The sequence below is a fragment of the Mustela erminea genome, chromosome 15 (assembly GCF_009829155.1).
Source record: "Mustela erminea isolate mMusErm1 chromosome 15, mMusErm1.Pri, whole genome shotgun sequence".
In the NCBI taxonomy this organism is placed as follows: domain Eukaryota; kingdom Metazoa; phylum Chordata; class Mammalia; order Carnivora; family Mustelidae; genus Mustela; species Mustela erminea.
Window position 1 is genome coordinate 2,742,050 of NC_045628.1, and position 16,912 is coordinate 2,758,961.

Below are 16,912 nucleotides of genomic sequence, written 5' to 3' on the forward strand. Positions count from 1 at the left end.
GAGGAGGTGCGGGGGGCGTGGGGCACGGTGCAGGGGGAGGAGGTGCGGGGGGCGTGGGGCCCGGTGCAGGGGGAGGAGGTGCGGGGGGCGTGGGGCCCGGTGCAGGGGGAGGAGGTGCGGGGGGCGTGGGGCCCGGTGCGGGGGGAGGAGGTGCGGGGGGCGTGGGGCACGGTGCGGGGGGCCGTGGGCTCCTCCCCAGCGACCTGCCTTCTCGCTCACTGGGGCGGGCACAGGCAGGACAGCCAGCACAGTCGGAAAAGAGAGGACACCAGCTCTGGCCCCCAGAGGTCAGAGGACTTCCTTCCTCGAAACCAAGTAGATGCCAAGCGTGGTGCCCGGGGCCGCGGCACAGCAGCTGGGACCTGGTCAGCGACGCGGGGTCCGGGGCCACAGCCCTGACCGTCCAGGCCAGCATCTCCGAGGACGTCCCAGCTCCTGGTTAGCGAGCGGTTTTGCTGGTTGGTGTGTGAGAAACGCTGCTCACGGTCGTCTCAGCCTGCAGACAATATTTCCTCAAAACTGCTTAAAAACAAACTGTTCTTTTATCCAGTCAATCCCTCTCTAGGAATTTGTTTTCACGTCTAAGAACTTGTTCGACGGGCACGCTCACAGACGTGTGCAGACGTGGGCATGGGTCTGTGAGAAATGGAAATACCATAACTGGGGTCCCGCGGGGCGGCGATGAAGACGAGGTGGGACGTCCGAGCGCCCGTGCGAGTCTCCGCGCGAGTCTCCACCGTCTGCTGACGAGGGAGCCTTACGCGTCCTGGTCTGTGAAGGTGCCTAACAGAGCTGCTTAGAGGCAAAAAGCAAAGGGCACGCGGGGAGCTCATTCGGTGAAGCCTCCGCCTTCGGCTCAGGTGATGATTTTAGGGTCCTGGGATCGAGCCCCGCGTTGGGAATCCCTGCTCAGCGGGGGGTCTGCTTCCCCCTCTCTCTGCTGCTCCCCCTGCGTGTGCGCTCACTACCTCTCTCAAATGAAGAAGTAAAATCTAAAAAAAAAAAAAAGGCACCGGGACACCCCCAAACACCTTAATTAGTTTGTGTCTAGAAAATAGACAACACGAGTGTGTACTTACGAATTTTAAAACTCCCAGAGAGAAGAAGCAGAACCCAGAGTCAGCCGAGGGAGCGTGTGAGTGCCCACGCGTTCGTCTGGGCCCTTCTGGGCCGGGGCCGGGGGCTCCCGCGGTCCTGACCCCCCAACACGTCAGCCGTCACCTCGCCTCCGTCCTCTGTGGAAGCCACGTTCTAAGGTTCAGGAGCTTGACGATATTCAGCAGCTTCGTGGCATTTATTTTAGGCTAATAGTGCGATGTCTGTCTAATTTCTCCTCAGCAAACCCGAGTCACCCGAGAGCTGTCTGTCGTCGGACCCACAGGGAGATGTCGGGCGAGCGCGTGGCTCGTGTCCCCAGCTCGGTCGCTTTTCCGAGGAGGCTGTGCCTCGGTCGTTAGTCACCGTGGCGAAGCCCTTGGTAATCACTGGCTGAGGCTGGTTCTCGATCCGTAGATCAAAGGGACGGACATATTAGATACGGCGTGGATGATAGGCAGTGAGAAAGTAAGACACAGACAGACAGACGGACTTGAGAGACAGAGGGACGGAGGGACCGAAGGACAGAGAGACAGAGGGACGGAGAGACAGAAGGACAGGGAGACAGAGGGAGGTGACTGCAGGGACTTCAAAGACCAGCCCTTGGCTCTGAACTGTGCCTAGAGCTGCCCAGCAGGCCCGGCCGTGCCTCCTGGGATGCTGTGGGGTGTGGGGGGGCAGCAGAGGACGGGGATGTTGGGGGGGCCAGGGGGGAGGGGACCTGGTGGCCTCCGGGGACAGACGGGCCTGGCACCGAGCTACCTGGCCGGAAGGAAGGACGGCTTTGCACCCAGATGCTCTGCCGACGCTGAAGGTCAAGGAATAACGGGAGGGATGATGATGGGAGAGGGAGGTTTCTTTCTTTCTTTCTTTCTTTTCTTTTTTTTGAAGATTTTATTTATTTGTTTATGTATTTACGAGCAGGGGGAGGGGCAGCGGGAGAGAGAATTGCAAACAGACTTCCTGCAGAGTGCGGAGCACCACACACGGTTCCGTCCCACACCCTGCGACCGTGACCTGAGCCCACATGACCCACCGGACGCCTCACCAGCCAAGCCCCCCGGGCGCCCCAGAGGAAGGCGTCTGTGCAGGAATCCCGGATCCCTGACGTCGGGTGCGCAGCGTGAAGCGAGACGCAGGGGGAGAGGACGCGGGAAGCCAGGCACAGCTCTGCCCCTCCCGGAAGGTTCTGGAAGACCCTGCTGCACCCGGAGCCAGGCATCGTGACGTTCGTCTCAGATGCGGTGTCCAGCTGTGGAGGGTCGGAGGGGACGGAGGCTGCACGCGGCCAGCAGGAGGGTCTTCCAAGGGTCCCCTGTGGTCCCGGGGCCCCCACACGCCGGGGCCGCGTCTCACGCCTCCTTTGTCCCCGTCTCGTTGGCGCCTTGACGCGAGGTGGTCGCCGCGTGGGGCTTTGTCGCGGTGCCGGTTCAAGCAGGACGCAGACTTTACCAGGCCCAGCTGCGTTGCTGCTGGTTTCCTGAAGCAAATTACTATCTAGTGGAGTCCCTTTCTCAGATTTATTGCTGCTAGTGCCAATTCTAAGTTTGCCCAGAAATCCCCCAATTACTTTGAGTTAAAATAACAAGAGAGCCCACACAGCCAGGCCGTTATTTGCGGGACTTCTCCGGCCTCCGTCCTCGTCTTGGTGGACTCCCGTGTCCCGACTCCTGGTGAGGTGTCAGGTGCCGGCCCGAGGGTGCGAGGGTCCCCAGGGACGGGGCAGGACTCCCGCAGAGGCTGCACCCGGCCCTGAAGCCAGTCACACTGTGTCAGTCAGGAGGTGGGGGAGTGGGGAGGAAGAGACAGAGACAGAGACAGAGACAGAGACAGAGACAGAGGGAGGGTGGCCGGGGACGGAGGAAGAGAGACAGACATGGAGACGGAGGGAGAGAGGGAGGCGAGAGACACAGCGGAACGGAGGGCCGGGGAGCATCGGCGCCGGGCAGGGCAGCTTTAAAGAGGGAGCTGGGTCCGGACCTGAGGCTCGAGCCCCGGCCACACAGACCTCCTTCTGTGCCCTGAGCCAATCCCCTGCCCTTTCTGGATCCTGTTTGCTTTCCTCCACGTACGACGAGGACATGCTTAGCCCAATGCGTCTGCTTCAGTTCCAGCCCCCGTTCTGGGACGGCGGAACAGGACGGGCGCCCGCCCTAGACGGACTTTCCAGCTCTGCTCTGGCTCCGCCCGGGAGCGCTTCCAGCTCTCCTCAGAAATATTGTGAAATTCTGAAGAAAAAAAAAAAAGTAGTATTGTGGAATTCCTAAGAAGAAACACCCCATATATTACTAGATTTACAAGGCAGGGTCTGAAAAACAGAGCCATAAACCGACTTTGAACTCTAATTAAGGGTACGCACGTTAAAGCGTTTAGGAGCAAAGCGTGAGGTCGGAAATGTACCCTGAAGCAGGTAACAATGGAAGCAGGTGGACACCCCCCCGCGCCCCCCAGCCCCGGGCTCCCGGCTCTCACACCGTCCGCCCTCGGCGAGGCGATCGACCCGAGGCTGCCGCTTCAAACTCGGTCCCGGAGCCCCGGTTGGAGCAGAAAGGAGGGAGACGGGCCCAGCCGAGATGCTGCGAAGTGGCGGTGCCTGTCCCGCAGAGGGGCGGGGGAGGAGGGGTCATGTCCGTGGGGGTCCAGCCCGGCCACACCCTGTTCCTGGGAGCTCTGGGCTCACGTTCAAGCTCCCAGAGAACCCTCAGGGCCCCGTCCTGAAGCCCGTCTCCTTGGTTTGCAGACGGCTGCCTACTCCCCGTGTCCGCCCGTGGCTCGTGTCTGTGACCTCATCCGCTTCTCGTAGGCGATGCCTGGTGTCCTGGACTCAGGCCAGCCCACATGAACCCAGTTTACCTTAATGACCTGTTGGAAGGTCGTACTTTCAGACACAGTCCCTGTCTGCGGGGCTGGGCTGAGTCTCAGCCTGTGGATCTAGGGGGGCACACAGTGTGGCCCCCAACAGTCCCCAGGCTATCCTCACCATTGCTGATGCACCGCGGACACGCCCGGGGGGGACTGACTGGTACCGGGCGCTGCACGCTGACCTGGTCTGAGGACACAAGCTCACAGACGTGCTCCCGGAAACCCCGGGTGTCAGCTGGCTCTGTCCGTGACGAGGGGACGCACGTGTGGACGGGGCCGAGGACAGCACCAAGGGCTGTGCAGATGGATGCGGGGAGCTGGGGGGAGCCGGCAGCCGGAGCCAAAGCTCCTCTTACCATCACGTCAGCCCACACGGTCCAGGGTTCGCCCAGAGGAGAAAAATCCTACCAAATACCGAGATGTCCCAGGAGGTTCCAAAACTCGCCAGTCGGAAGCAGCTGACAAGAGAACTCATGATGGTTCTTTATCTTTCCCTCCCAGTACACACGTGTTCTTTTCTTAGTCACTGCATTATTTGTAAAGGGATTTTGCCTGTTTATTGAGAACCCCGTTCATTCTCAGTGTTACAAATGAAACGAATTTTCTAACAGGCGGTGTTTGCGTCTAAAACGAAACATCGAGTCCACGAGGACACACACAGCGTGACACATCCGTGAAGTGCATTGTGTTGTATTAGGACTCAGCCTGTGTTCATGGCCAAACAGACAACACTTGCGAGTCCCACAGCATGGGTCCCCGTGTGAGCCGTGGGCAGGCAGGCCTCAGGACCTGGGCGCTCGGGAGCGAGGGTCTGGGGGTGTGCTGAGCGGAAGCAAGGGGGTGCTCTGTGGAAAGCACCCGTGTCTCATCCCCACGCAGCCCTGTAAGAGTGTGCTGTCCAGATGTCCGTCCTGGTGCTGCTGTCCATGATGGGGAACCTATGGGCACGTCAGGCATGCAGTCAGGGAGGGCGGCGCAGCTCGGGGTCACACTCGGGGAAGGTGACCCACGTGGAAATGTCAGGTGCCGAAACCCCCTGAGCGGGGACGTGGGTGTGAGTAGTTGGGACCGCATGTAAAGCCGCAGAACCCGGGGTTCCCACACCCTCCAAAGACCCGAACTCCCTCCAGGCGGTGTTTACGGAACGAAGAGCCGAATGATGAGAATACGGAAGCCGGTGTGTCCATTCCAGCCAGTCTGAAGGAGCCGGTGGGCGTCTCTGACCTTGGAGGCCGCCCACCGCTCGTGGGCACAAGCTCTCGGGCCCTTGCCCCGGGCAGCTTCTCGGTTGGCATCAGGTGAGCTGCCCCAGGCTTCTTCGGGCGGAGGGATGCTTCTCCACGTGAAAGGTTGATTTCCGGGAGCTTTTCTAGTGCAGTATTAACGTCACCGCAAGACCCCCTTGCTCTGAGACGTGTGCTCCTAATGTGGGTGCCCTTCAGGATTTTGTAGGCGTCTGTGGAACACCTGAGCATCTCTGCAAACATCCAGGAGAGAGGGCGTCTGAGGGCACGGGGGCTGGGACGTTTTGTTGCTGACACTTCTCTGCCTTACCGAGCCGCGTGGCGTTGACCGGCCCCTTGCTCTCCTGGGCCCTCAGGAGTGAGTCTGCACCGGCAGGTGACGGCATCAGACTCTGATCGCCGAGACCGTCTTGGGGTCAGTCACTCGGGGGCTCTGCAGAGAGGCGGAGAGAGGTAGCAAGGAGCCAGAAGAAAACACACAAAGCTGGAGAGAGGTCAGGAGGACGCTGTTTGTGTTGGAAGCAGGGAAGGAGGAAAGAACGGAGCCGTCACTTGCCCTCGCAGCCAAGGCGAAGGCGTCGTGAGACCGGCAGACCCTGCGCCAAGTACGTGTGGGAAACAGGGTTTAGTTGGAATCCGGTGCTTTATCTTAGAACAGGAAGGATCTATTCAATGGCATAACGTATCCAGGTTTTTAAAATGTAAAATAAAGCTTCCCCTAAGATGTTTCAGAAAGCTGCGCCACGCTTATCTTTATGACATCGAGTACCCTACGGCCCGTTACCGACCACTGCGCTTTGAGGGCTTCGTAGTTTCCTGCTGAAGGGAAGTACACCTTAAAGGGAACTGATGTGCACTCGTCCCCCTTCCTTTGGGGTATACCAGCGGCGGAGCTGGAAACGTCGTTACGAATCACCAATCAGCTCCAGTACGGAGCCGCTCCTACCAGGCGAATGCTTTGTGGGCCTCTGCCTGTGAGTTTCTGTGTCATACGACTCTCGGCAGGTGTGTGGTCACAAGGAAGGCTCGGATTCCCAGTCAGCAGTGCCGGTGGCTTCGGGGACCCTTATTAAATTGGCTCGTAGTTTCTTTTTTGAATGCCACTGGAAGCAACGACTGCTTTTGCACACAGAACTTGGAAGTGTCTTTTACTAGACAACAGTATCAGAATCCAGGATTCTCTGGGTCTCCTTTGATTTTCTTCACAAACCCCCATCCCCTGGGCCCCCACGTGTTATCGGGGCCACGGCAGTGGCTCTCCTTTCTCTGGAAAACCCGAAGCCATGGAGTGCCGCCTGGGGCTCCTCCCGGGAAAGGGGCCCTCCCGCCCTGTCCTGCAGAGACAGAAGTGACAATGGGCCACGTCCCCTTTGTCATAACCCACAGGTCAGAGAGGAGCAGCTTCTTGTCCACGGAGCACGCTGCAGGAAGAATCAATTAGTGCTTGTAATGAAAAGCTACTTCCTCTTGTTTGCTTTTTTATAAAGCAAATTAAGTGTTCCAGTCATCATACATTTAAATTTAGAATAGGGAACAAGACCAAACTAAAACGAATAAAAATATACCGTGGTTATATAATACAGTCAGACTCAAGGAGAAGGTCAAGCGTAAAGAACAAGGCACGGAGGCCGACGAAAGCATGGGCGCGCAGGCAGGGATCAGCAGACGCAAAGCCCCGTCGGAGCCCACAAGCACGTGGACGCCTCCTCGCACTCGGACGCTCGGTCAGTGCAGTCCAGGACGGCACGTCACCCCGGCTTCTGTCTCCTGGGACGCTGGCAACAGGGACTTTGAAGATCAGGCTGCCTTTTCCCGACTCGAGAGATCAAGTCCCTGTTGGCACCTGTCTCGGAAGGCGGGTTCTGTCTGGCAGCGGAGTTCCCACCGTGGCCTTAGGGCGTCGGGGAAGACCAAGCTGAGGAGCTCCAGGGCCGTGAGTCTGTAAGCCGGGGCCACCGGCCGAGGGCAGTCAGTGCCGTCGGAGCACATTCTACAGCGGAAACACTCACATCCTTATGGAAATGCAGATTTGAAGAAGACATACGAACACGTGGACGCTCACATTCGGGGACGTACGTGGGAGACGCTGAAACTTACTGCAGCGTCGGGCCGGCTGGCGGTCCCCAGTGCGCCGTCCTGAGATCCTGCCCTCAGTGCCACGCTGCGCTGTAGGTCCTCCTGCTCGGAGGGCGCTGGGTCAAGGCCAGCCTCCGGACCTTTCCGCAGCTCACCCCGGGCGGTGTTGGAGCGTGTCAGGTCCGAGCCCCAGAACTTGTGCTTGGTCACGTCGCTTCTACTGCTCTCTTGGATATTCTTTGCAGACACCAACCTGTGTCTCCTTTGCAGGCTCAGAGTTTCCCTTTACGGTCTTTTAGGCAAATGGCTTTTTCCACGCACACCCCAGCACAATTTCACCCTGAAATCCTACAGCGATGGGTCTCACCTCTACACAGCACCATGCACCAGCCCCTTCTCCCTGGGGCCAAGGAGCCCGGCGTGTGCAGTCCGGTAGCACGGGCCTGGATCTGGGCTCTGGTGTTCATTAGCTGGTGGCCTCGTGCGGATTGCCTGGGCTCAGCCTTTCTGTCCCCGAAGCAGATTGATCCTGCCTACCTTTGAGACAACGACTGGCACCTGGCTGGGCAGCCTTCTTCCCCACCTCCACCCCCTGCCCTGCATCACTTCCCTGCTCGCCCTGTTTATGCACAAATCGGGGGTTCTAGCTGCGGCTGTGGTAACCGGGGCTCAGCTTCGGGATGGGGAGGGTCCCCGGAACAAGGCAGGGCTGGGGACATGCGTTCGCGGGTGATGCCCCTAGAGAAGGAGACCTCCCGTCCTCTCACTTAGGGTCTCTCTGGCGGACTCTAGGCCAGAATCGAATGGGGAAGGGATCCCAGGGGTTTCGTGAGGTTCTTCTGGATGCTGTGGAAGGGATCTGGTGAAGTCGGGGGCAGCCACTGGCCCAGGGCTGATGGGGCTGGTGAGATCTTGCCGGGTCCTGAAGTCCTTGGGTTATAACCTGCCTAAGACCCAGGCTCTACCAACACATCAGGGCATGTACAGTCCTTACTACACTGTGCGTGTACACACACAATGCCACACACGTGCAGGCACAGGTTAGTTTCCATGCAAGGCAACACATGTGCTTGTGTAACAAATTACAAAAGAAGAAAGTTCAGAAAATCAGGCCTGTAGCTCTGTACACAGGATGTGTAAAAAAGAGAACATGCTTTTGGATGTGCACAATTAAACCACAAAGTAGTATCATAACAATGCCATTAGTGGCTGACCCTGCTTAGGAAAATAAAACAGAAAGTCCTCGGCCCCATCGGCGGGGACGATGCTAGATCCACGTTGGGCTGGTTTCTCTGCGAGCCCAGGGGTGGCTTCCCTGGTGTTCCAGCACACACTCTTCCTCCATGGCAGGAGAAGGGGACGGTCAGGGCTCCGCAGGGGTGAGCACCGCCAGGTGAGCGGGAGAACGGGAATTGACGCACGTGGCTGGCGCGTCCCGAGACCCCATCCCAAGGGATGTGCTGAATGGGCGTCACTCTAGTCCTTCTGAGGCTTCACCCAGCCTTGCCATGGAAGGCTTCTCAGCTCTCAATGGAGAAGAGACTATGTCTTGTTTTCAAAAAATGGGTTAGTAGGCGCACTACCTTGTATTTCTTCTAGTGTCCTGTAGGTGCCCGTTGCTTCTGGAGTGGGGGCGAGCAGAGGCTGCAAGCCCAGGGTTGGGCTCCCCAGGCTGCGTTTTGGCTCCCTTGTGTCTCTTTGGGCTCTCGGTCTGGGCAGGGCGTGGTCAGCCCCCACCCTGTCTCAGCCCCAGAGCTCTTGCTCCACACCCGCATCTGCTGTGTCTCTGCCGGCTGCTCCGCAGGAAAGCATGTCAAGTTCTAGGTCATGCTTTTTTTTTTTTAATTTTTTAATTTATTTTTTTAAATAAACATATAGTGTATTTTTATCCCCAGAGGTACAGGTCTGTGAATCGCCGGGTTTACACATTTCACAGCACTCATCATAGCACATACTCTCCCCAATGTCCATATCCCCACCCCCCTCTCCTGTCCCCCCCCTCCCCCTAGCAACCCTCAGGCTGTTTTTTGAGATTGAGTCTTTTATGGTTTGTCTCCCTCCCAATCCCATCTTCTTTCATTTTTTCTTTTCCTACCCCCCAACCCCCCCACATTGCATTTCCACTTCCTCATATCAGGGAGATCATATGATAGTTGTCTTTCTCCGTTTGACTTATTTCGCTCAGCACAATATCCTCTAGTTCCATCCACGTCATCGTAAATGGCAAGGTTTCATTTCTTTTGATGGCTGCATAGTATTCCATTGTGTATATATACCACATCTTCTTGATCCATTCATCTGTGGATGGACATCTAGGTTCTTTCCATAGTTTGGCTATTGTGGACGTTGCTGCTATAAACATTCGGGTGCACTTGCCCCTTTGGATCACTACGTTTGTATCTTTAGGGTAAATACCCAGTAGTGCAATTGCTGGGTCATAGGGCAGTTCTATTTTCAACATTTTGAGGAACCTCCATGCTGTTTTCCAGAGTGGCTGCACCAGCTTGCGTTCCCACCAACAGTGCAGGAGGCTCCCCTTTCTCCGCATCCTCGCCAGCATCTGTCATTTCCTGACTTGTTGATTTTAGCCATTCTGACTGGTGTGAGGTGGCATCTCATTGTGGTTTTGATCTGTATTTCCCTGATGCCGAGTGATGTGGAGCATTTTTTCATGTGTCTGTTGGCCATCTGGATGTCTTCTTTGCAGAAATGTCTGTTCATGTCCTCTGCCCACTTCTTGATTGGATTACTTGTTCTTTGGGTGTTGAGTTTGTTAAGCTCTTTATAGATTTTGGATACTAGCCCTTTATCCAATACGTCATTTGCAAATATCTTCTCCCATTCTGTCAGTTGTCTTTGGGCTTTGTTCACTGTTTCCTTTGCTGTGCAAAAGCTTTTGATCTTGATGAAATCCCAATAGTTCATTTTTGCCCTTGCTTCTGTTGTCTTTGGCGATGTTCCTAGGAAGAAGTTGCTGCGGTTGAAGTCAAAGAGGTTGCTGCCTGTGTTCTCCTCAAGGATTTTGATGGATTTCTTTCCATTGAGGTCCGTCATCCATTTTGAGTCTATTTTTGTGTGTGGTGTAAGGAAATGGTCCAATTTCATTTTTCTGCATGTGGCTGTCCAATTTTCCCAGCACCATTTATTGAAGAGTCTGTCTTTTTTCCATTGGACATTCCTTCCTGCTTTGTCAAAGATTAGTTGACCAAAGAGTTGAGGGTCTATTTCTGGGTTCTCTATTCTGTTATATTGATCTATGTGTCTGTTTTTGTGCCAGTATCATACTGTCTTCATGATGACAGCTTTGTAATAGAGCTTGAAGTCCAGAATTGTGATGCCACCAACTTTGGCTTTCTTTTTCAATATTCCTTTGGCTATTCGAGGTCTTTTCTGGTTCCATATAGATTTTAGGATTATTTGTTCCATTTCTTTAAAAAAAATGGGTGGGATTTTGATAGGGATTGCATTAAATGTGTAGATTGCTTTAGGTAGAATAGACATTTTCACAATATTTGTTCTTCCAATCCATGAGTGTGGAACATTTTTCCATTTCTTCATGTCTTCCTCAATTTTTTTCATGAGTACTTTATAGTTTTCTGTGTATAGATTCTTTGCCTCTTTGGTTAGGCTTATTCCTGGGTATCTTATGGTTTCGGGTGCAATTGTAAATGGGACGGACTCCTTAATTTCTCTTTCTTCTGTCTTGTTGTTAATGTAAAGAAATGCAACTGATTACTGTGCATTGACTTTATATCCTGACACTTTACTGAATTCCTGTACAAGTTCTAGCAGTTTTGGAGTGGAGTCTTTTGGGTTTTCCACATATAGTATCATATCATCTGCGAAGAGTGATAGTTTGACTTCTTCTTTGCCGATTTGGATGGCTTTAATTTCTTTTTGTTGTCTGATTGCTGAGGCTAGGACTTCTAGTACTATGTTGAACAGCAGTGGTGATAACAGACATCCTTGCCATATTCCTGACCTTAGTGGAAAAGATTTCAGTTTTTCTCCATTGAGAATGATATTTGCAGTGGGTTTTTCATAGATGGTTTTGATAATATTGAGGTATGTGCCTTCTATCCCTACACTTTGAAGAGTTTTGATCAGGAAGGGATGCTGTACTTTGTCAAATGCTTTTTCAGCACTTACTGAGAGCATCATATGGTTCTTGTTCTTTCTTTTATTAAAGTGTTGTATCACATTGATTGATTTGCAGAATTTGAACCAATCTTGCAGCCCTGGAATAAATCCCACTTGGTCGTGGTGAATAATCCTTTTAATGTGCTGTTGGATCCTATTGGCCAGTATTTTGGTGAGAATTTTCGCATTTGTGTTCATCAAGGATATTGGTCTGTAATTCTCTTTTTTGATGGGATCCTTGTCTGGTTTTAGGATCAAGGTGATGCTGGCCTCATAAAATGAGTTTGGAAGTTTTCCTTCCATTTCTATTTTTTGGAGCAGTTTCAGGAGAATAGGAATTAATTCTTCTTTAAATGTTTGGTAGAATTTCCCTGGGAAGCCATCTGGTCCTGGACTTTTGTTTGTTTGGGCATTTTTGATGGCTGTTTCAATTTCCTTACTGGTTATGGGTCTGTTCAGATTTTCTATTTCTTCCTGCTTCAGTTGTGGTAGTTTATATGTCTCTAGAAATGTATCCATTTCTTCCAATTTTAGTATATGTGCTGCCGAAGCGAGCACGTATCCATTTCTTCCAGATTGCTGAATTTGTTGGCGTAGAGTTGCTCACAGAATGTTCTTATAATTGTTTGTATTTCTTTGGTATTGGTTGTGATCTCTCCCCTTTCATTCATGATTTTACTTATTTGGGTCCTTTCTCTTTTCTTTTTGATAAGTCTGGCCAGGGGTTTGCAATCTTATTAATTCTTTCAAAGAACCAGCTCCTAGTTTCATTGATTTGTTCTATTGTTTTTTTAGTTTCTATTTCATTGATTTCTGCTCTGATCTTTATGATTTCTCTTCTCCTGCTGGATTTAGGCTTTCTTTGTTGTTCTTTATCCAGCTCCTTTAGGTGTAGGGTTAGGTTGTGTATTTGAGACCTTTCTTGTTTCTTGAGAAAGGCCTGTACCGCTATATATTTTCTTCTCAGGACTGCCTTTGTTGTGTCCCACAGATTTTGAACCATTGTGTTTTCATTATCACTTGTTTCCATGATTTTTTTCAATTCTTCTTTAATTACCTGATTGACCCATTCATTTTTTAGAAGGATGCTGTTTAATCTCCATGTATTTGGGTTCTTTCCAAATTTCCTCTTGTGATTGAGTTCTAGATTCAGAGCATTGTGGTTTGAAAATATGCAGGGAATAATCCCAATCTTTTGATACCCATTGAGACCTGATTTAGGACCCAGGATGTGGTCTATTCTGGAGAATGTTCCATGTGCACTAGAGAAGAATGTGTATTCTGTTGTTTTGGGATGGAATGTTCTGAATATATCTGTGATGTCCATTTGGTCCAGTGTGTCACTTAAGGCCTTTATTTCCTTGTTGATCTTTTGCTTAGATGATCTGTCCATTTCAGTAAGGGGAGTGTTAGAGTCCCCTACTATTATTGTATTATTGTCGATGTATTTCTTTGATTTTGTAATTAATTGGTTTATATAGTTGGCTGCTCCCATGTTAGGGGCATAGATATTTAAAATTGTTAGATCTTCTTGTTGGACAGACCCTTTGAGTATGATATAGTGTCCTTCCTCATCTCTTATTATTGTCTTTGGCTTAAAATCTAATTGATCTGATATAAGGATTGCCACCCCAGCTTTCTTTTGATGTCCATTAGCATGGTAAATTGTTTTCCACTCTCTCACTTTAAATCTGGAGGTGTCTTTGGGTCTAAAATGAGTTTCTTGTAGACAGCATATTGATGGGTTTTGTTTTTTTTATCCATTCTGATACCCTGTGTCTTTTGATTGGGGCATTTAGCCCATTCACATTCTGGGTAACTATTGAGAGATATGAATTTAGTGCCATTGTATTGCCTGTAAGGTGACTGTTACTGTATATTGTCTGTTCCTTTCTGATCTACTACTTTTTAGGGTCTCTCTTTGCTTAAAGAACCCCTTTCAATATTTCCTGTAGAGCTGGTTTGGTGTTTGCAAATTCTTTCTGTTTTTGTTTGTCCTGGAAGCTTTTTAGCTCTCCTTCTATTTTCAATGATAGCCTAGTTGGATATAGTATTCTTGGCTGCATGTTTTTCTCGTTTAGTGCTCTGAATATATCATGCCAGCACTTTCTGGCCTGCCAGGTGTCTGTGGATAGGTCCATTGCCAATCTAATGTTTTCATCCTTGTATGTTACAGACTTCTTTTCCCAGGCTGCTTTCAGGATTTTCTCTTTGTCGCTAAGACTTGTAAATTTTACTATCAGGTGATGAGGTGTGGACCTATTTTTATTGATTTTGAGGGGTGTTCTTAGCATCTCCTGGATTTTGATGTTTGTTCCCTTTGCCATATTAGGGAAATTCTCTACAATAATACTCTCCAATATACCTTCTGTTCCCCTCTCTTTCTTCTTCTTCTGGAATCCCAATTATTCTAATGTTGTGTCATGTTATGGTGTCACTTATCTCTCAAATTCTCTCCTCGTGGTCCAGTATTTGTTTGTCTCTCTTTTGCTCAGCTTCTTTATTCTCTGTCACTCGGTTTTCTATGTCACTAATTCTTTCTTCTGCCTCATTTATCCTAGCAGTAAGAGCTTCCATTTTTAATTGCACCTCATTAATAGCTTTTTTGATTTCAACTTGGCTAGATTTTAGTTCTTTTATTTCTCCAGAAAGGGCTTTTATCTCTCCAGAGAGCATTTCTCTAATATCTTCTATGCCTTTTTTTGAGCCCGGCTAGAATCTTGAGAATCATCATTCTGAACTCTAGATCTGTCATATTACCAATGTCTGTATTGTTTAGGTCCCCAGGCTTCAGTACTGCCTCTTGCTCTTTTTGTTGTGGTGAGTTTTTCCACCTTGTCATTTTGTCCAGATAAGATTTGCTTTCTGCTCCTCTGGAATTCCGCTGTTTTCCTTGGTGAGTGAAGTTGTTCTTTTTGGGGTTTCTTGTTGATCTTCTGGGGGAGGGGCCTGTTGTAGTGATTTGCAAGTGTCTTTGCCGGAGGCGGAATTGCACTGCCCTTACCAGGGGCCGGGCTGAGTAATCCGCTGGGGTTCACTTTTGGGAGCTTTTGTTCCCTGAGAGCTTTCTGTAGAGTTCCGGAGGCTGGGAATGAAGATGGCGGCCGCCCAGTCTCCCGCCTGGAGGAGCTGAGAACTCGGGATCCGCTTCTCAGTGCGCCCTCAGAGAAAAACGCCCAACCGTCTCCCTGGCCTCTGGCTGCGCTTGGGGGAAAGTGCTCAGTCGCTTGCACTTGGAGAAAAGCGCCCAGTCGCTTCCGTCTCCATGGCCTCGGGCCATGCTCGGAGCTCACCCAGCCTGTGACCGGTTCAAGGTAACCCTGAGTTGAGAGCTCACTCCTCGGCTTTGTCGCTGCTGCTGGCTTCCCCGCTCTAATACCTGCGAGCTCTGTGACACTCAGACACCCCCGGACCTGTGATCCAGCAGGACCTGGGGTTACGCTGCCCCCGCGTGGGCTTCCCCCCCGGTTTAGCCTCTGGAGCGATGTCCCTCAGTGAAACAGACTTTAAAAAGTCCCGATTTTGTGCTCCGTTGCTCCGCCACTCGCCGGGAGCTGGCCCCTCCCCCTGGGGTCTATCTTCCCATCACTTTGGATTCACTTCTCCGCAGGACCTACCTTTCAGAAAGTGATCGATTTTCTGTTTCTAGAATTGTTGCTCTTCTTCTCTTTGATCTCTTGTTGGATTTGTAGGTGTTCGCAATGGTTAGATAAGCTGTCTAGCTGATCTCCTGCTACCTGATGTAATCTCAGCCTCCTACTTCTCCGCCATCTTGACTCGCCCCTAGGTCATGCTTTTTAAGATGAATTACTGTCTAGTTCTTAAAGGGTTGGCCCTTCCTACCATTCAAATGTGTTCCTGTCCCCTTTACAGCTGGGGAGGAAGGGCCACTGCCCACTCGAGTCTCCCCTCCTCACCGGAAAGGGTCTGCGGCCGGGGTTTTATGGAGGAGCAGGCCTGAATGGGAAAGCCTAGGAGGTGGGGAGGGACCCCAGGGAACCTCCTTTTCCCACAACCCAAGCAGCCTCTGGGCATCCAGGCATTTAGGGCTTGAAGCCCAGACCCTGGGCACCTTTCAAAGGTTTGCTTGAACCTCTGCGGCTTAGAGAGAGCCAGTCCTCTTAGAATCGTATCCTGCCATGTCTGGAAATAGTAACAGGTTATTAAAGCATGTGGGAGGCCAGGAGCCACAGAATGGAGAGTGGTTGACAGTCCCTGAATGAAATCGCCTTGTCAGACGGACGTGAATCCTACCTGAGCCCACGGAAACAGTAGACCCTGATCTCGTGGTTCTTTTGCATGGATGGTTGGGACGGACCTGGGTTTTTACACACCATTTATTCTTCCCCACAATAATTTCGGGGCTGGACCTGGCTTTTGGAATTGAGTTGTCAAGGATGAGGACAAAGGCAGATTCTGCCATAATTGGCATGTGTGTTCGTGGGGGGGACAGGCCGTGTGCGGTTTTCTCTGGTATTGAAAGCTGTTCACAGGACCCCGTTGGTGTTTCCTTTGTGTTTTTCTCAGCTCTGAACAAGGGTCTCTCAAAGTTTAGTTTCCACTAACCACTGTGAAGTCCATAATATCTTCAAGCAATATTTTTATCAGAGTATTCTCAAGATCCTAGAATTTTTATACTTATCTTTATGTAAATCTGAGATTTATAATCCACTATAATGAGAAGCCTCAGATACCTTCAATTTCTGTTGATGTTCACAAAAGTATTTTTAATATTGGGTTTCTAAAATGCAGATAAATTTGTACAATCAGCAAAAACGATACATTTGCTTTGAAATATCCATTAGAGATTTCCTTTTCCTTTATGTCACTCTGGACAGTGTCCCCATCTTGGGGACAATCCCTTGGCTTTTTTCGTCTCCCTTTTTTTCACTATTTTATGGACTTATCCCATTTTTGGAAGCAGGGAGGGCAAAGAGATGGTAGATTTACTGGATTAAGATGGACCCTCAGAAGGTTAATGTCCTGGAAGATGAGGGCAAGGTGACTTAGGTTTGGTGTCCCATGCTTAGAATGGACACAAAAGATAGACCGTTGATTTGAACAGAACACCCATCTGAGATTTCTAAAACTTACTCTCAAGCCATGAACACCTCATGAGGTTGCGAGGGTGGTAAAGGGGGAGTCTGTGTGTTTGTAAATGTGACTTTAATCGAAAGAGTCATCCACAGTTGATTGCATGAGTGATTCTTAAACTACTAATCCAAAGGAAAATTCCTGGGCTTTACAATTTCTTAGTTTAATTGGCAAATATCATATAAAATACATAAATGATTTAGGGTTGGAGAAGGATTATTAGCTGTCTTTATAGGATGAAATGAAGCAAGTAACTAGCAATTTGGGTGGAGGAAAGGTTTGGAGAGAGGAGACAACCCTTTAGAGCAGTAAAATCACTCTGGTAAACATGCTCTGTCAAAAATACATGAAATCAGATACTTAACTTGAGAAATAGAAATCATGTTTCCATTCTTTTGTTA